This window comes from Canis lupus, chromosome 37, assembly GCF_011100685.1.
Source record: "Canis lupus familiaris isolate Mischka breed German Shepherd chromosome 37, alternate assembly UU_Cfam_GSD_1.0, whole genome shotgun sequence".
NCBI lineage: Eukaryota > Metazoa > Chordata > Mammalia > Carnivora > Canidae > Canis > Canis lupus.
Window position 1 is genome coordinate 23503655 of NC_049258.1, and position 19493 is coordinate 23523147.

The 19493-nt window shown below is 48.0% G+C and overlaps 1 long non-coding RNA gene and 1 pseudogene across 5 annotated transcripts; one reads left to right on the top strand and one right to left on the bottom strand.

The window, feature by feature from the left end:
- Positions 1 to 221: 221 nt before the first annotated feature.
- Positions 222 to 555, bottom strand: LOC119867901 (annotated as a pseudogene).
- Positions 556 to 1062: 507 nt separating this feature from the next.
- On the top strand, positions 1063 to 16615 carry LOC106558301. Of its 5 annotated transcripts, XR_005384979.1 has the most exons (7): positions 1063 to 1305; positions 6741 to 6906; positions 9216 to 9312; positions 9565 to 9625; positions 10357 to 10785; positions 11076 to 11172; positions 12339 to 12781. It is a non-coding gene; the product is annotated as an uncharacterized LOC106558301 (long non-coding RNA). The 5 variants fall into 5 exon arrangements; XR_005384980.1 differs by lacking the exons at positions 1063 to 1305; positions 12339 to 12781 and adding an exon at positions 15635 to 16615 and having other exon boundaries at positions 6392 to 6906; XR_005384981.1 differs by lacking the exons at positions 1063 to 1305; positions 12339 to 12781 and adding an exon at positions 13181 to 14316 and having other exon boundaries at positions 6392 to 6906.
- Positions 16616 to 19493: the final 2878 nt, after the last annotated feature.

A 19493-nucleotide genomic window follows, 5' to 3' on the forward strand; every position in this document is an offset into this window, starting at 1 on the left:
TCTACCCGACCTTGTTGGGAACCCTTCTGCCCTCCAACCCAACCAAGTCCAGTAGACTCTTGTCCTGCCCTCTGTGGATGTAGTTCATGACTGGCTCCCTGAGCCTTGTGATCATCTCGACCCTTGGATTCTTTTTTCTTTCTTTTCTTTTTAAAGTGTAATCTCCATTTTATTTTTTGCCCAGGCAAGAGTTTTTCTTCAGTCTTTAAGGACTTAGCTCCTTACATGGGCTTTGGCAGAGGTCAGGGGGCAGCACTCGTGGGTCTAAATTGGGGTGGGGATGTTTGGTCCTTCTGTGCCTCATGGGAGGACCTTGCTGTGAGTGGCACAGCTGACACAGTAATGGAGTTTCACATACAGCTCGGGAGGCACACAGGTGTCCAAGACACTCTCCTCAGACACTCCCGATGGCAGTGGCCACTACTATGCTCTGAATAATGGCTTTCTTCATGGCCTTGTCTTTGGGCATGCAATGGGAGCAACAGGTGTAGCAAATAGGCTGCCTGTGGTGCGGCCCTCTGTGGCACAACTATTATTCCTTCTTTTCTTGGTCATCTTGGAAGGGAGGACCCGAGAAAGCTTGACCTGGGTTCTTTCCTTTTCTTTCTTAAAGATATTATTTATTTATTCATGAGAGACAAAGAGAGAGAGGCAGAGACACAGGCAGGGGGAGAAGCAGGCTTCCTGTGGGGACCCTGATGCAGGACTTGATCCCAGGACCCCGGAATCACATCCTGAACCAAAGGTAGATGCTCAACCACTGAGCCACCTGGGCGCCCCAACCTGGGTTCTTAAAACACCTTTTCATTCAGATTCAGAATCTACATGGAGTGAGAGGTGTGAAAAGGCTCAAGAGCATCAGGGCAAGCAACCTGGGTGCCTTGCACACTCAGCCTCCCTTCAGAGTCCAGCCTGTGGCATGTGTGTTTCCGAGCAGTGAGGGTGCAAGGACCAGTCCTCAGGTCGCAGCATGGAGTGGCACCGAAGCCTCTATCTAGGAGCCAGGGGACAAGGGCTAAATTCATGATCTGTGACACGCCAGCCAGTGAATGTGACCTCCAGTAGGCTCTTTCTGCTCTGGGTCCTGGATTCCTCCCTGTGAATGAGAAGGTTCGAGTCCTGCTTTCTGCTCTCGACTTAACCATCATTCCTGACCACCTGTGACGTTCCAGGCACTTCAGTGGTGAACAAAATACAGTCTTTGCAAGCACGGAGCATATATAGACGGAGAGGCTGACAAAAGCCAGGGAAAAGAGCGAGCAAGTGGGTAGCAGATGTCATGCAGGTGAGGTGAGCGTGATGCAGGTGAGTACAGCAGGTAAGCGGGGAGGGAACGATGGGACCTTGCTTTGATAAGGTCAGCGTGCCGGCCATCCCCCAAGAGCTGGCATCTGAGCAGAGACCTGGACAAAAGGAGGGGGCAAGCCTTGCATGTATTTGGAGGAGTGGATCCTCAGAAAAGGAACAGCGAGTGCAAAGGCCTTTAGGAAAGAACCGGTTTGGTGAATTTAAGAAACCGCCAGGATGCCAGGTGGGGACCGAGTGCAGAGAAGTAGCCAGGGGTCCAGACCACGATGGGGACCCTGGACCATCCTTAGCCCGAGTGACTGCGGAGGCCGTCAGGGCACCGAGAGCAAGGGACTGGCTCGGGCTGACTTGTGTGTTCAAAGGGCGCATTGCTCCCCGGGTTCCAGGGCCACAGGCTCCTGCCAGCCCGAGGCTAAGCGGATCTGGCTTGGCCGGGGCGGGCGTGGAGAGTTCCGAAGCTAAGTCCTGCCCGAGAGGCAGACTTTGTGGGCTGTGCCAGGACAGACTGCTGGGACCTGCCGGCTCAGGCCTCATCCTGTCACTGCACCTGAGCCTCAGCCCCAGTCCTCGCTGGTGCGCAGCAGACAGAGCTGGCTGACAGTGACCCACGCCGCCCAAACCTGGGCCGCAGTGGCAGCGAGGGTGAGGTGCAGTGTACTTAAGGGGTTAGAAGTGTCTCCGACGCCTCCAGGTGATCTGCTCTTTCCTTTCTAGAAAAATCCTCCTCTTTTCCCACCTCTTCCTTCGAACTTTCCCCATCCCCATATTTATTCCTCTGGTTAGTTCCTTTTCTCCCTCCTCTATGCACCCCATGAGGATCGCATCCATCCCTGAGAGGCCAGAAGCATAGCAAGGAAACCGAGTAAGATGGGCTCCCTGGTCCATAGAAAAGTTAGGACACTTGCATTGGGTCTCAGAACGAGAAAGTTGTAGGGTCTGTATCTGAAGTGAGGAAGTGTGCTCCAGAATCCCATCGAGAGAGCTTCCATTTCGTCGCCTGCTGGTGGGTCCCAGGGGCTGGCTGCGATGACACCCAAGGCGCTGGGGAGCACGGAGAGGGGAGCGCTGGTTCAGCTGCAGAGGCGGCCAGATGGTCAGGGGGTCAGGAGCGTGTTCACAGAGGAGGGGGTGCTAGAAGTAGGTTTTGAGAGGTGAGTGGGATTCTACTAGGCAGAGAATGGATGTGGCGGCGTGGAGGGGGAGGCTGGGAAAACCTGAAATAATAATTGACTGGTTGGGGAGCAACCAGTCAATTATTGAAATTAAATATCATCAGGGATTACCTCAGTGGAAAAATCAGATCAACTGGTTGTTTGACCCAAGCCTAGAGTTTTCGTTTGGTTTTTAAGTAACCGTCACTAAATAAACAGAATAAACACAGCTAATTTTCAGGTAATAAAGGAGATTAAATATTTATATTATGTTCAGGTCAAAGGGTAAATAAAAGAGGAGGAGAATTAGGGGGAGCAACCAGGGGTCGGGGAGGGGTTGAGATTGGGAATTCCCTGTTTAGATAGAATGGTATCTGGTCAGTCAGAGACATCTGATCCCAAGGGGAAAAACAAAAACAGAAACAAAAACAAAATAAAAAACCCAACCATCTGGGAAGCCTGGGTGAAAGCATCCAAAACCCTCCACTCAGTCAGAAAGCCACCTCTCAAGTCTCCGGTTCCCTTTTCCTAGAAATGGTTCATCATTAAGAATATTAAGTGCACAAGGGATTTAAAGAGAAAAAATTCTGATTCATAATAGGAAGACCTGGTATTTACGCCATCCCTTCCTCCCAGGAGCTCAGATTGCTGGAGGGGAATAATCGTGTCCTGACTTCCTCACAACCTCATCCCTGCCTCGCCCTGCTTTGCCCCCAGACCATGCCTCCCCCCCCCCCCCCCCCCGCCCAGGCGCACCCTGGCGAGAAGGGCTGGGCCCTGGGTACAGCTTGTGGGGCCTGGCATGGCACAGCAGTGGCACTGCTGGGTGTTTAGGCCTGACCTCCGGGACTCGGTCCCGAGGCTCTGTTCTCTTTGCTCTTGTGCCACCCCGGGCCTGCACGAGAATAGCGGACATCCGTCCACTTATCCACAGGGAGCACCTCATGCCAACCGTACTAGAAATCAGTGTCCCCCTTTTCTAGAAGTGTCCAGAAGACACCACGACCTTCTTTGAAAGTGTATCAGAGCCTCAGTAGAGAGAAGAACTTCTTCTCAGTACGTCACTTAAATGTCTCCAGCTGTAATAGGGCCCCGTTCTTTTGGATCTTGTCTATAGTTGGTACAAAGAACAGGTGTCTTGTCCCCACCACTTCAAGAAGTCCCTGGAACCTCCCTTTAGCTAGACAATGTTTTTCTTTTCTTTCTTTCTTTCTTCTTTCTTTTCTTTCTTTCTTTCTTTCTTTCTTTCTTTCTTTCTTTCTTTCTTTCTTTCTTTCTTTCTTTCTTTCTTTCTTTCTTTCTTTCTTTCTTTCTTTCTTTTTCTTTTTTTAAGATTTTATTTATTATTCATGAGAGACACACAGAGAGAGAGAGAGGCAGAGATACAGGCAGAGGGAGAAGCAGGCTCCACGCAGGGAGCCTGACCTGGGACTCGATCCCCGGTCCCCAGGATCAGGCCCTGGGCCGAAGGTGGCACTAAATCGCTGAGCCACCCGGGCTTTCCTAACTGGACAATTTTCAACATTAATTGGTGGGATCTTCTATCTTGCAAACCAGAAAGCAAGGGTTTTTTTGTTTGTTTGTTTTATTTTTTTTGTTTTTTTCAAAGCTGACAAAGGGGAAATGCTTGCATTGTACCTGCTAGAGGAGGTTGGCCAATGAGTCATCAGTTCTTCATTGAGGACTCACTGAGTGCAGAGCCCTGCCTCAGATGCCCGGGCAGGTGTTACTCAATTATGATGTGATCCCTGTCTTAAAGGAGCTTTGGAAAGTGGTAAAGTGTGCATCCACCAAAAGCTAAACACCAGCTTAAGAGTTAAATGTCAAAGCAAGATATCCATGAGCAATACCATGAGGGAGAGTCCTGATGAGCGAGGTCACCCCAGGGGCTGGAGAGAGTGGGCAGGACAGACTGCACGGGGATGATGTTACCAAGAGGGCAGACTATGTAGGGGAAGTAGCTGAGGTCACCCATTCCTGTCTTATAGATGTGGCTCCACGTGTCTAAGTTAATGGCCTGACAGCTGTCGTTAGTTATCGTATCCATTAGGATCTGCTCAGTTACAAGTAATAGAAAATTCCTTGAAATCTGCTTATACCAAGAAGGGAATGTTTTAGCTTACAGGATCAAGAAGTCCAGCTGAGTGTTGGACTGCAGGTATGGCTCAATCAGGGCGCCTGTTCTCTGCGATGCTCTCAGTTCAGCTCTCCTCTAAGTGTTGGCTTAGTCCTCAGGCTGGCTTTTCTCATGGTTGCAAGATAACAGCCAATCACAACCACGGCTATGCATTTCCTTGCTCTTGTCCACCCTCCACCAACAAACGGAAGTCCTATGTAGGACCAGCCACAGAATTTGTGGGGCCCAACGTGAAGGAAAATGTGAGCGTCTTGTTCCACAATTATTAAGAACTTCAGGAAAGCAAAACCAGAGCATTGACCTAATGGTGGGACCCTGGTAAGTGTGGCACTCTGTGTGACTTCAGGTCACATGCCCATGAAATCGGCCCCAGTCCTGCCCTTACTCTCACTGGGCCACCTTGAACTAAACACTGTAATTCCCAGGGGAACACCACGAGCCAATTGACTTAAATTTGAGGGGTTTTTTTATTTTAATTTTTTAAATTTTAATTTTCTTGTATATTTTTAATTGGAGCTCGATTTGCCAACATATAGCATAACACCCAGTGCTCATCCCGTCAAGCGCCCCCCTCAGTGCCCGTCACACAGTCACCCCCACCCCCCGCCCACCTCCCTTTCCACCACCCCTTGTTCGTCTCCCAGAGTTAGGAATCTCTCTTGTCTCCCTCTCTGATCTTTCCCACTCATATTTTCTCCTTTCCCCTTTATTCCCTTTCACTATTTCTTATATTCCCCAAATGAATGAGACCATATAATGTTTGTCCTTCTCCGATTGACTTTCTTCACTCAGCATCATGCCCTCCAGTTCCATCCATGTCAAAGCAAATGGTGGGTATTTGTCGTTTCTAATGGCTGAGGAATATTCCATGTATAATAGACCACAGCTTCTTTATCCATTCATCTGTCGATGGACACCGAGGCTCCTTCCACAGTTTGGCTATTGTAGCCATTGCTGCTAGAAACATCGGGGTGCAGGTGTCCCTGCCATTTCACTGCATCTGTATCTTTGGGGTAAATCCCCAGCAGTGCAATTGCTGGGTCGTAGGAAGGTCTATTTTTAACTCTTTGAGGAACCTCCACACACTTTCTCCAGAGTGGCTGCACCAGTTCACATTCCCACCCACAGTGCAAGAGGGCTCCCCGTTCTCGGCATCCTCTCCAACATTTGTGGTTTCCTGCCTTGTTAGTTTTCCCCATTCTCACTGGTGTGAGGTGGGATCTCATTGTGGTTTTGATTTGTATTTCCCTGATGGCCAGTGAGGTGGAGCATTTTCTCATGTGCTTGTTGACCACGTCTGTGTCTTCCTCTGTGAGATTTCTCTTCATGTCTTTTGCCCATTTCATGATTGGATTGTTTGTTTCTTTGCTGTTGAGTTTAATAAGTTCTTTATAGATCTTGGATACTAGCCCTTTATCTGATATGTCATTTGCAAATATCTTCTCCCATTCTGTAGGGTGTCTTTTAGTTTTGTGGACTGTTTCTTTTGCTGTGCAGAAGCTTTTTATCTTCATTAAGTCCCAATAGTTCACTTTTGCTTTTGTTTCTCTTGCCTTCATGGATGTATCTTGCAGGAAGTTGCTGTGGCCCAGTTCAAAAAGGGTGTTGCCTGTGTTCTCCTCTAGGATTTTGTTTTTTTTTTTTTTTTTTTCTCCTCTAGGATTTTGATGGATTCTTGTCTCACATTTAGATTTTTCATCCATTTTGAGTTTATCTTTGTGTCTGGTGTAAGAAGATTGGTCTAGTTTCATTCTTCTGTACGTGGTTGTCCAATTTTCCCAGCACCATTTATTGAAGAGACTGTCCTTTTTCCTGCTTTGTTGAATATTAGTTGACCATAGAGTTAAGTGCCCATTTCTGGGTTCTCTATTCTGTTCCATTGATCTATGTGTCTGTTTTTGTGTGATTGGCTTAAATTTGCATTATTGCTCATCCTTGGACCAATTTTTAATGGTAAATTGGTTGGAATTATGTGATTGGCTTAGACCAATCTGTGTCCATCTTTGGTCCAAGTCAGGTCATATTGTATCCAACCACAAGTGCTACAAAATAAGAAGAGAGGCAACCCATGTTAATAGAGTTATGTATCAGTGGCTCTGTGCATGGCTTCAAAATGGATGGGTCAGACAATATCTCTCTTCCAGAGGAGCATCTGAAGTGGGGTCTCCTCCCAAGAAGGAGCCTTGCTGCTTTCTCCTCCCTTCACCTGTCTTCTCCAGAGCAAATCACGCTTCCCTGGGGAGGGCTGAAAAGAGCATGGATTTTAAGCAGTGTGGCCTTCAGCAAGTTGCTGTGAATTTGCACTCCTGGGTATGTATCCAAAGGAGATGGGATCTGCACTCCCATGTTCATTGCAACGTTATTTCCAGGAACTGAGGCATGGAAACAACCTGGGCATTGTTGGCAGATGAGTGGATAAAGTTGTACTTACACACACATGGACACACGTGCACACACAAAATGTAGCATTTTTCAGCCTTCAGAAGGAAGGGAATTCTGTCCTTTGTGACAGTGTGGATGCCCTTGGAGGGCATTATGCGAAGGATAATGAGCTCAGCACCAAAAGACGAAGACTGCATGATATCACTCATATGTGACATCAACACAAGCAGAACTCAGAGAAATAGAGAATAGAATGGTGGTGACCACAAGCTTGGGGGAAATGGGGTAGAAACTTCCAGTTATAAGATGACTATTGTCCTGAGGATCTAATTTATGGTGTGGTGACCACTCTTAATACTGCATTGTGCCTTTGAAACTTGTTAAAAGGGTCGATCTCAAGTGTTCTCACCACACACACACACACGCACGCGCACGTGCAAATGATACCAGTGTGAAGTGATGGATACGTTGAGTAGCTTGATTGTGGCCATGACACAGTGTATACCTGTGCCAAACCGCACTGTACACTGTAAATACGTACAATTTTTATTCGTCAACCATTCCTCAAGCTGGGGAAAAAAGATGATTCTATGTGAACTGCTTGTGTGCGGATTTGAGATCAGTGTCATTTCAGGGAATGGCCGTGACCGCCACGCCGTAAAACCTGTCAGTAGTGTTAAAAACACACATAGGAAAGCTGTTTCTGAGAGTAAGAGAAAAAGGCAGGCCAGGGTTGAGCTCTCCACTTTGCTCCTTACCAGCCACCTTATCTTGCACACACAGCTTTATTTCTGCAGGACTGTTTCCTTAGCTTTGAAGAAGAGTAATGCCAACCCTACCTTTTTCACAGAGCTGAACACATCACACTGTGTGTGGGGGGTGCATCACCACCACCCCCACCTGCCCGATGGGATTGCATGGGGGAGCGTGCTTTTCTGTCCCGACAGGACAAGAGCCACGAACAGGACTGCTGTCGTGTATTTTAAAACTTGGGAAGAGTGTCTGTGGATTTGAACGTCTTGACTGCTTGTCTTACGAGGTCTCTTCTAGACTGTGCGTAGGAAACAGGAAAATGGGAGCTGTAGGGACCCACAAACTGAGCAGGCCGATGAAGGAAGGGCGGGAAAGACTCTTGAGCTTTAAATATTAAAGAGAAAGGGGATTGGTATTACAGGGAAAGCTCAGGAGGGCCCCTGGCCCGTTACAGGGCTTCAGAAGAGGCTTCCTCCAGGGAGTAATATCCTGGTAAAACCTAAAGGTGGCTTGGAGTTAGCCAGGTCGATATGGGCGAGGGGTTAGTCCTGGCTGTCGCTGGCTCTCATCACCTCCTTTGCTTATTTATTGTGTGAAATGCACCCCCGCTTCCTGCTAGAATGTAAACCACACGGTGGGGGCGGCCTGTGTGCCCACTGCCTATCCCAGGAGGAGAGCCTGGCACGCTGTGCACGCTCAGAGTCCTGTGGGAACGTGTTCTGAGTGAGGATCGCCTCCTGAGGTGGGGGCCCCCCGGTCCCCTCGCCTCGTGCGCTTGGCTCCAGCCACACTGGTGACACTGGGTGCCAGCTGTCCTCAGAGCACGTGCCGTTTCTGGGCCTTTGCACGCGAGGCCTCAATGCTCTCTCTCTTCTGCACGAAGAAGCAGAAGAGAGAACAGCTTGTCACTGTTCATAGCCTAAGCATCGGGGGTGGCCCTCGACGACTCCTGCACGCCTTGCTTGTCCTTGCTCTTCCTCCTTCCCTCCCAGGCTGAGCCCAGCTCCCCTCTTCCCATCCCCAGGACCCTCTCCAGCCTGCTGTCCTAGCGCTTCCTGTCCACCCTGTCTGAGCTAGCAAATCAAAACAGAGGATGTCCAGTTAAATCTGAATTTCATATAAACCACCATTTTCTTTTTAATGTAAGTGTGCCCCATGCAGGGTGGCCCCGGTGGCTCAGTGGTTTGGCACCACCTTCGGCCCAGGGCCTGATCCTGGAGACCCGGGATCGAGTCCCGCATCGGGCTCCCTGCACGGAGCCTGCTTCTCCCTCTGCCTGTGTCTCTGCCTCTCTCTCTCTCTGTCTCTCATAAATAAATAAATAAAATCTTAAAAAAAAACTGTGCCCCATGCAGTGTTTGCACATATTTGTAGTATAAGATTAGGCCTTGTTTTGCTTTCCGCATTGGGTTTTGCCCACTGATTTTCCTTTTTCTCTGCATTCATATCGCTGCACAACGGTTCTTCCTCTGCTTCTCTGCCAGGTGCCAGGACCTGCTTGCTCACCTCTGTCCCTGAGGCCTCTTGGCCACCCGTGCTTCTAGGCCACCCAGCAGTACTGGGCCGGAGTCCACACCAGCTGTGAGTACAGCCACTGCCTCTGCAGCCCTCCTGCCAGGAGCAACGGGGGCACACTGGGTGAGGAGCTCAGGGTTGCAGGGTTTATCACTGGGCATGGGATTCCCTCCTGCCCCCTTCCTTTCATCACCTCCTCCAAGCCCAGGAAGCTCAGGAACGGGCAGTAGCTCCGTTATTGGGATGAGGCTGGGCGAGCGCAGGTCTAAGGATGGACAGAGATGACCCCTGCTGCTAAGTAACCCTATCACGTTTTAGGTTCTGGATGCTTCGCTGAGTGCTTACTAACATCATCTCGCTTCACCCCCATCAGGACCTTGTGAGTAGGTTAATAGCATCCCTATTAGTCAGATGAGGAAACCGAGCTTAGAAAGGTTAATTACTTGAGCCAAGTAGTCCAACTGTGACTCGGGGGGTGAGTGGGGCTGGGAGCCAGGCAATCTCAGCTGGAGCTCGTGCCTTCTCACTGCCACCCTGCCAGCTGGGCTCTGTGCCAGGCCAGGGCCGAGGAACACAGTGGATGCATCCTGGTGCCACCCCAACCCATCTATGCAGTGCATGAGCCTTTCTGGGCAACCTTGCCCCAGTGGTTTCCCCAGCCCTGCTAGCAAGTTTTGGGAGCCTCACCTGGACAAGACCCAATCTCCTGACTCCTTTGCGGGTCCAGAGCCATGCTGGGTGGGTGTGATTTCGGAGGACTGGGCACGAGTGGGAGCTGTAGGCAGCTTCCCCCACAGCCCACCAGATGCCGGGCAGGTGTGCCCCACCCTTTCCCCCCAGCTGACTTGAGACCCTGGCTTTGCTGTGTATACAGCATGGGCCTTGGGGGTCACCCGGCTCTCTGATTCTAGTACATCCACTTTTCATGACTGAGCCTCTGCTAGTTGCCAAGGCTGTTTCTACCAGGAGCTCAGGTGTGAGTCCCACATGAATCCTGAGTACTTTCTGTCTCCCCACCTGCCACGTCACCCTCAAGGGTAATCACAGGATCTCAGTGTTAGCCTTAGATTTCAGCAAGAGATCGTCTCATCCGACTTTCTCATTTTCCAGATGAGCAAATGGAGGCCTAAGAACAGTTGGAGATTGGACAGGTCCGCAGAGTGACTTGTCTTATCTGGAAATAGGGCTTGAAGACATGAATCCAGCATTCTAGAGGGCATGGGCAGGTGGGTTGGGCTGCCCTGATCACAGACTGTTGCCTAGAGGCTGTGAGAGAGGGCGGAGGTGCATCTCATGAATGTCGTGGCTCACCGGTCAACCAGGCTTCACGTCTTTTTTTTTTTTTAAGACTTTATTTATTTATTCATGAGAGACAGACAGAGAGAGACAGAGACAGAGACAGAAACAGAGACATAAGCAGGCTTCATGCAGGGAGCCTGATGCGGGACTCGATCACAGAGTCCTGGGATTATGCCTTGAGCCAAAGGCAGACGCCCAACCACTGAGCCACCCAAGTGTCCCGAGGCTTCACCTCTTAAGGTAATTTAGAGCACCTGCCCCACATGTGATCGACATTTCTAGAGCCGTTCACATCTTTCTGAGGACTGCTCATAGAATGGGCTCTTTGGGGACCCAGGGAGGGGTGGTCAGAGGGAGGTTGGAGGGTCACCAGGTGGTGAGATGGTAGGAGGGGTTTGCATGTGGGCTGGGAGTAGGGATGGGAAGTTCCATGAGGTCCTATCAAACCCTGAATTCTACAAGCTTCTATGAGCTGGGACTCATACCCAGACCTGGAGGTATTTTGTTATTTTTGTTTGTTTGTTTTTCAGTTGGGCCATGCTGTTTCTGCTCAAGTCATTAGAGTTATCAGAAGTCCCAGTGGGCATCCCTCTGCCTCTTCACTGCTGCTAGGCTGAGCAGAGTCAGGTATGTTGGGAAATGTTCTCCAAATCTGGTCCCTCTGGGGCTGCATGCTGTGGTTGCAGAAGCCTTCTTGAACTTCCTCCTTGGGGGAAGTATGCGCTCTCTCCTTCTTTGTAGGTCAGCCGTGAACATGGAAAATCACATGAATTAATAGGCATTTTCTGAGCACTTACTGTATAATATCATGCTAACGTAAGGGGACAGCTCAAAGAATGTCAGGGGCACACACATTCTGTAAGCTCTGGCTCATATTTGGGGGTCATTATCCCTTCCATTCCCTTCCTTCCAAGGGGTTGCTCTAGGGAGCACCATTGTGGCCAGGCACTGGTGAGCGGTGGGGTGACTTCCTAGTGTGAGGGATTTCCCTCCCTTCTAGCATTTCCCCAGCCTGCTTGCTGATGAGAAATGGCTCTCCTTCCGGGTAGGAATTTGCTTCTCATTAAAACATAAATCCTCCTAAGAGAGGTCTCACTTTCCCTCTGATCAGTTGTGACTGATGTTTATGTAATGGACGATATAATAAGATCCTTTTCATATTTTCATACGATTGTGAAGGTAACACCCGATCACTGTAGAAAATATGAAATATATGGACACATACATAAACAAGGAAACCCAAATCACCCGTGCTCGCATAACCCAGAGACAACTGCAGAGCTTTTGCTCCAGTCCTGATAGGCAGACTGCATAGTTTACCGAGAGGCACGGTGGTGTGCGGAGGCTCAAAGCTAGATCTCGAGGCAGGTGCCAAGCCAGTTAGTGGCTCTGTGACCTTCCAGAGATGATAGACTCCTCTCTGCCTCAGCTGCTTCATCTGTAAGATGGGGATAATCATGGTGCCTATGCCTTAAGGCTGTTTTGAAGATTTACTCAGCACTGCCTGGTTCAAGAACTGAGGGGTGTCCGTGTTACTTTTGCTGTTAGGGTTGTCTTATAACTCATACGTGACCAAGTCTCCCTGGGCCCCTCAGTCTCACCCGTTCCAATTTCTAAATCATTGCCGGCTAATGTAGATTGTTCTAGAATTTCTTGGGAGATGATGGAGATGTTTATGTCACACGACGCAACAGATCGAGCCTTCCTCCCCTGCACTTTAAACATCTGAGTGCTTTCTCCAAATTTTTAATCCTGGTGGAAATTGTCTCATTGTCTCTTCTCTTTTTCCCAAGAAACTCTTCCTTGGCCTCTCCAGCCACCTGGCACTGAAACCCTCCCACCCCCTCGAAATCTCATCAGCTTACAGAGCTAGCAGCTGCACTCAGCAGAACGAACGAGCCAAATCCCGACCAAGCATATCCCGGGAGCCTCATTTTATTTAACCATGTGTGGGTCAATTTACACACATGTACAGACTCATTGGTATATCTAGAAAGACCCCCAAAATTGGCATCACACTTGATATACTGTTTGGTGTCTTGCTTTTTTTTTTTTTTTTTTTTTTTGGTCAGCATACCTATTATAAGTGCGTACACTAATGCATGGCATATCCAAATGGCAGACTATGATACAATAATTTTAATTTTTAATGATACAATCATTAAAAATAATTTTAAGGGGGTACCTGGGTGGCTCAGTTGGTTGACCGTCTATCTGCTTTCGGCTCAGGTCATGACCCCAGGGTCTTGGGATTCAGCCTTGCATCAGGCTCCCTGCTTCTCTCTCTCCCCCTGCTTGCTGCTCCCCCTGCTAGTGTTCTCTGTCAAATAAAGAAACTTAAAAAAATAATTTTTAGAGATTCCTTTTTTTTTTTTTTTTTTTTTAAGAGAGAGAGAGCATGTGTGTGCACATGAGCAGGGAGGGAGGTGAGGGGCAGGGGGTGAGGGAGAGAGAGAATCTCCAGCAGGATCCATGTTCAGTATGGAGCCCATTGCAGGGTTGGATCTCATATCCTGAGATCATGAGCTGAGCCGAAATCAAGAGTCTGATGTTTCATGGATTGAGCCACCCAGGTGTCCCTAGAGATTCTTTGCTGAATGCACTTTTCTTGTTCTCTGTTTTTGTTTTTAAAAAGGGAGGAAGCATGAGGCTGCAGACACTGGAGGCTGGAGGCTAACTATGAAGGCCGCCAGCAAACCAGCTCCATGCCCATACACACCGCCTTCTAGAACCCAGTTCACACGCATTCCCTTCACCATCTTATTCTCTTCCTGAATACTCTCAAGACCATTGATTGGAACATGACCTCCTAGCTTTCTGGCAACTGCTCTTCATCATCCTCTGCCTGTCTTTCCTCTCCTACCCGCTTTGAAAGATGGGCGCTCTTCAGGGATCCCCCCAGGCTGTCTCTCATCTCCTATCTGTCCTGTCCCCCAGGGCCACCTCCTCTCCTGCAGGGTCTTCAGCTGTCATCTGCATACATAGGACTCCCAGGCTTTTCCTTTAACCATGACCCTTCCCTCGGCTCCAGATCCCCGTGCTCAGTCCTGACCTGTCCACTTGTTGTCTCCCAGGCCCCATCAAGTTCAACATGTCCACAGTGGAATTCATCATTTCTGCCCCAAACCTGGCCCCAACCCCATCTGGTTCTCTATTTCATTCAGTAAATTCCATCTTCTTCCTCCTGCTTCTCAAGCTGCAGACCTTCCATTTCTTCCCCCCCTCCTTCCATGTCTAATCAGCGTGGTAAATTTTTCATAAAATTGTATGTATTCGATCAAAACTACTATCCTTCACCTTGAAATTGTCTTTCATGTCAGAATGCCCTTTAAATAAGCAAAGAAATGTAGAAGATGGTTGATGGCAGTCGTTTTTGTCTGTTTGTCTGTTTTGAGTATCAGTGAGGGCGACGCAGTTGATAGCTACTGAAACCCAGGCCCCTTTCCCTTTTCCATCTGGATCCAGTTTTGTTCAGAGGTCCACCCCACCCCCCTCTTTAGAAGGTAATTTTGATGAGTCTAAGCCAGCAGTTCTCAAAGTGGGGCCATGAGACCCTTCCAGGGCACCTCGGAGGTCAAAACTATTTTTAGACTAAGCCATTATTTGCTTTTTTCACTTATTCTTTTATGAGTATACACTGGATTTTTCCAGAGGCTAACTGTCATGTGATCTTGCAACAGATTGAATGCAGAAGCAGATATGAGAATCCAGCTGTCTTCTATTAAACTAGAAATTAAAGAGATTTGCAAAAATGTGGAACAACGCCATACTTCTCACTAACCTTTAAAAAATAGTCATTTCATTACGTATTATTTATGTTAACATGTAATGTGTTTATTGTTATTTTAAAATGAATTGACAAATACATATTTTTAAGATGTCCTAGTGTTAATTTATCACATAATGCACATCAATAGGTAATCCAGCTAAACAAAAGCTCTCTGGAATTCCCAGTAACTTCTAGAGTTTTAAAAGAATCCCAAATTGGAAAAGTTTGAGAAGCACTGGTTTAATCTGGTGACAGCTATTGGTTCCATCAGTGACCCAAATTAACCCAATCAGATTAGATCATGGAAAGATTTATATTCCATGTCTGGGGAAGAGATGTCTCTGCTTTCTGTCATTGGATGTAAAAATTTTATGCCCCATTGCCACTGGTAGCCTCTTGCAACCATGTGGGAAGATATGGGTAGTAGTCCTGGCGAGAGGGAAGAGCCTCAGGGCCTGGGGGATGGCATTAGGCTGCTGATGGGACCTTATCTGAAGCCACCCTCAGCCCTTAAATCTCCTGCATGTTTGGTCCAGTGTGAGCTGGATTCTCTGTCATTTGCCTCTGAAAGCCCCCTTAACTGATGCAACACTTATCTGGTATAATTCTATACCCAATTCTAGCGTGCTTGTGGGTTTTCCAACACTACCAAGCAATTAACTCAATTCTAACATGACCTGGTGGTAGTTTCAGATCCCACAGGTTGGAGCCCAGTCCCACCAACTCCAAATGCCAGTTGTAAACCCAAGTAGTCACCTGTGCTTTTGACCTACCTAAGATAGGAGGCTCCAACCCTTTCCCATTGGTTTCAATTAATATCCTAGAGCTGCTCACAGATCTCAGAGAAACATTGGACTCGGTAGGTTACCTGTTTCTTATAAAAGAAGGTAAGTCAGGAACGGCCAGGTGGAAGAAATGCATAGGGCAAAGTTAGGGAAAGTTGGCTGGGAGCTTCTCGGGCCTCTCCAGGTGGGCCTCTCTCCCTACTTCAACATGTGTTCATTGACCTCAGAGCTCTCCAGATGCCGTCTTTTTGGGTTGTTCTGGAAGCTTCCTGAAATAGGCATGATTGATAAAATCATTGGCCATTGGTGATTGAACTTAGTCTCCAGCCCGTGGCCCTTCCCCTCACCAGAGGTCAAGGGGGGTAACCTTGAGAAAGTTCTAACCCTCTAAAAACAAGGTTGGATCTCCTGGCAACCAGCTCTCATCCTCAGGTGCTTTCTACAATTTGCTTCATTAACATAACAAAGGATCCCTCTAACGCTCTCATTACTTAGGAAATTCCCAAGGTTTTTTTTTTTTTTTTTTTTTTTGTAGGATCTCTGTGCCAGAAGTGGGACAAAGATCAAATATATATATGTACTTCTCCTAAATCGCGGTATCGCTCTTGGAAAATGAGGAATTGTCATGTCCATGCTGGCCCCAAGCTTTGGAGGACACTTTACTGTTCCATGTAATCTCTAAAGCACCACATAAGATGATCCTCGGAGGTTTCTCCAAGCATGAGGAATCCACCAGGAAGGAAAGGAGGGCTGAGAAGGAGTGGGTAGCAGAAAGTCGAGGCCATGTGACTAAGTTTTGCCACGTATATGGAGAGAAAGATCAGAAACAGGGATGCCCCAGAATTTGGAGACCTGTGTGTCCTTGAAAGCCAAGCTCCTCGAGCAACGTCATTTTCCGGGTCCATGGTTCACGGTTCTGCTCCCTCCACCCCTTTCTCTGGCTCTCTTCTTTGTAAACCAAACTGCCAACATCTGTTCCGGTGAGCTGACTCATGGTGAGAGCTGGGCAAGTTTGCTCCACTGCCTGACAAGTGGTGGATTAAACTTCAGAGCCCCGGGGACAGAGGAGAGGCTTCTATCTCATATTCCTGCCACCCAATCGGGAACCAAGGGATTGAGGATGGGCAAGAGGCACCTGTGACACCTGGATGACTGTCCCGGTACCTTCTCCTTCTGTTGACCACTGTGCTAGTTTCTATTTTGTCGATTTGTTCAGGACTAATGAAAGATTTTGCACATAAATTTGGGTGTCGTGGGTGGGTTGCAAACACAGTAGAGAAATCACTTCCCATACCTCCTGAAGATAGCATTTTTGCCTGTTTAAAATACACCTGGTGTCCAAGGGCAATAACTGATGCCTTTCTTAACGGGATAGTCTGTATCCGCGGCAGACATCTCCTGGGAGCGCTGGCACGACTCTGCAAATCTACAGATACCTCTTGGGTTGGAAATCTCACAGTGAGCTTATATGAACCCTGAAAACGTTTGATTTTTACTTTGTTTTTGGTGGGCAGCAAAGTGGGAGAGGAAGCGGGAGGGGGGGAAGAGCTTGGGGACAGAAAAGGACAAATTGGACTTTTCTCTAATAAATTGCAAGTAAGACATTAAAGGTCTTTCTTGTTAGAAAAAAAGATCAAAGCTGCATAGAGGCTCCTTCCTTGCGTTCTTTTTTTTTTCTTAAACAAAACACTGCTACAAAGACACAAAGCCCACTAGGCTTGGGCTGAGCCCGGGGGAAAGTTTATGTCCAAGTTAGGATAATCAAAAAGAGTTTAATTTACTCAGTTCTGGAATAAAATCAAGGCTGCATTCAGCAATATTTGAAACCAGTTAAAGGTTAGTGAATGAGACGCCCAGTGCGTCTGATTAGATTTTTGCTTCCATTTATTCGTGTCTTACATCACGCTCTAAACCATGTACCTTTTTTCTTAGTTTCAAGAAAAGAGAACTGTCATGCCTCATCATTTTATCGTCGCTTTTAACTTAAAAAAAAAAAAAACCTAAGAAATGGTAAAAGCATTTTCTGATCTTCATTATTTACTTCTCCGCTCTGAGGGGTCCTCAAAGCCAGAGAGTGTCTGTTAGTGAATTAGAATAAAACCACAGGATAATTACTTTCTGGGCTACCAACACAACGTGAGTTGCTTCCCATTGTGAGAATGCTGAAAAGTTTGCCACAAAATTAAACCCATTAGGGTAATAAGGGGAAGAAGGAGAAGATTAAATTTATTTCCATCTGATTTAACTTATTAATTTCTCAGGGGAGAAGGATTTCCCTGCCATTGACTTCCAGGTTTTAACCCAGGAGACCCTTCTGTTCTCAAAATGCACTTGGGATTTAATTCATACTCAAAAAGTTGGGCCTTTTTTGGTTGGCTCAAAAAGCCCTCAGAAGCAGGTTTTAGGGATTGAGAGTCAGCGGACACGTTAGTCAGGCGACAGATTTGTTTGGAGCCCCTACTACACTCCAGGCATGTTCTGTAGTCCAGGGAGTCAGTGTGAACAAGTCAGATCTCCTGGTCGCTAAAAACCTACACTCTAATGGTGGAAACAGTTAATCTACATATAAAACAAAAAAGTCAATAAAATAATTGTTAAATGCTGCAAAGAAGATAGAATAGGGAAATGTGATAGCACTTCCTGGGGTCACTTCCTGGGGTGCCTGGGTGGCTCAGTCTGTTAAGCATTTGACTTCTTCAGATCAGGTCATGATTTCAGGGTCCTGGGTTTTCTGCTCAGAGGGGAGTCTGCTTCTCCGTCTCCCTCTGCTCCTTTTCCCCACTCATGTTTTCTCTCTCTCTCTCGAAAAATAAAAAAATATATATATATTTTTTTTTTTCGAGAAAGAAAGTCACTTCCCAGCAGATAAGAATAGTATGGGCAAAGGCCCTAGGGCAGGGACACACTTGGTGTATTTGAGGGAGAGGAAGAAATCCTAATGACTGAGGGCTAAGGCGGGGAAGGATGTAGTGCTGAACCATCTCCTCCCCTTTACTCCATTGTGGTCTTGCAGCCAAGTTCTTCCAACCTTCTGCTTCGCCTGGTGATCCTGGGAAGCTTACTCTAAAGACAAAATGCCCAGGAGGGATTTGTTCAATCTCAAGGCTGGCCAAATGACAAGGAAACCAGTGTCTTCTCCTTCCCAGCTCCTTAGGAGATAGAGTTTCCTCATCAGGTTTCGGCCTTGCTTCAATCATCGTTGCATTGTTATGGGTGCTTGGCTCTGGCTTTTAGCTGGTGTTGATGGAATCCACTCCAGCGAGGGTAGGCTGGAAGGGGTTGATTAAGAGGTGTTACATATATCTTGGACCAGCTGGGAGGGTGGAGGGAAAAGCTTCTAGACTGAGCTTCCAGGAACGGCTCCCCAAACCATGCAGCAGAACTGGGCCCAGTGGGAGCTGCTGCCTCTGCCGAGCTCATAAGCTGCCTGCTGAATCAGGCGGCCACAGCCCCAGCTGGCTCCGGGCCCACCTGCCTTGGCTCCAGCCTGTTCCACTCAAATGGACATCCCACACTCCCTCTCTTTTCCCTAATCCCTTGATTTCAAATCAACGTCTAGGCCCCAAGTCCCAACCAAAACCTTAGCTGTGTGGGCATCTGAGAAATACAGGTTTTGGGGTTCTAGCCTCTGCGGTTGGAGCAAAGCCTGCTAGTAGCTGGGATGGGTGCTGAGCTAGGCAATCTACTGACCCTCCCACCGCAGCTAGGCTTGGGCTTATGCCATCTGCATGCTGCCACTGGGGCTCGGGGCATCCACCGGTTTGCTCTCCCGAACACCAGGGCTGGGATGGCTGTAAAACCACAAGCAATTTTCCTTTTCAGATCCTGCATTCAGGGGCGTGCACCCCTAGGTAAGATTTGATCTAGGTTGGGCCGGTTTAACCTGACAGGGATTTGGAGGTGCTCAGAGGAAAAGCTCATCAAAAGAGCTGACGTTGAGCCTCTAAGCCCCAGGAGTGGGCAGGCCAGGGTTGTTCTTGCTCATTTTTACAGCTGCAGTATCAACACCGAGCTTGACATGCAGTAGGCACCCAATAAATACTCACTGAATAAACACGCGGATGACAGAAAGGGTAGGCTGAGGAGCCCTTTGGCACGACGCAGGGGGCAAACTCACCTGAGCCTGTGAGCGTTTAACAAACGCTAATGATGCTTCACATGTGCCAGACGCTGTTCCAAGTGCTTTCCAAATATTAACTCATTTAATTCTCATAATTACCTCAGGAGATATGTACTATGGTTAATCCCATTTAAAAACCGAGGTGCAGAGAGGTTATGTTACTCGCCCAAGGGCGCGCAGATAAGAAGTGGGAGGCCTGTGGCGGGGAGGGGGAGGCCCTGGACTGTCTCCTGTTGCTTCCAGGCCTTAATCTGTTACTGATTTGCCCCAGATA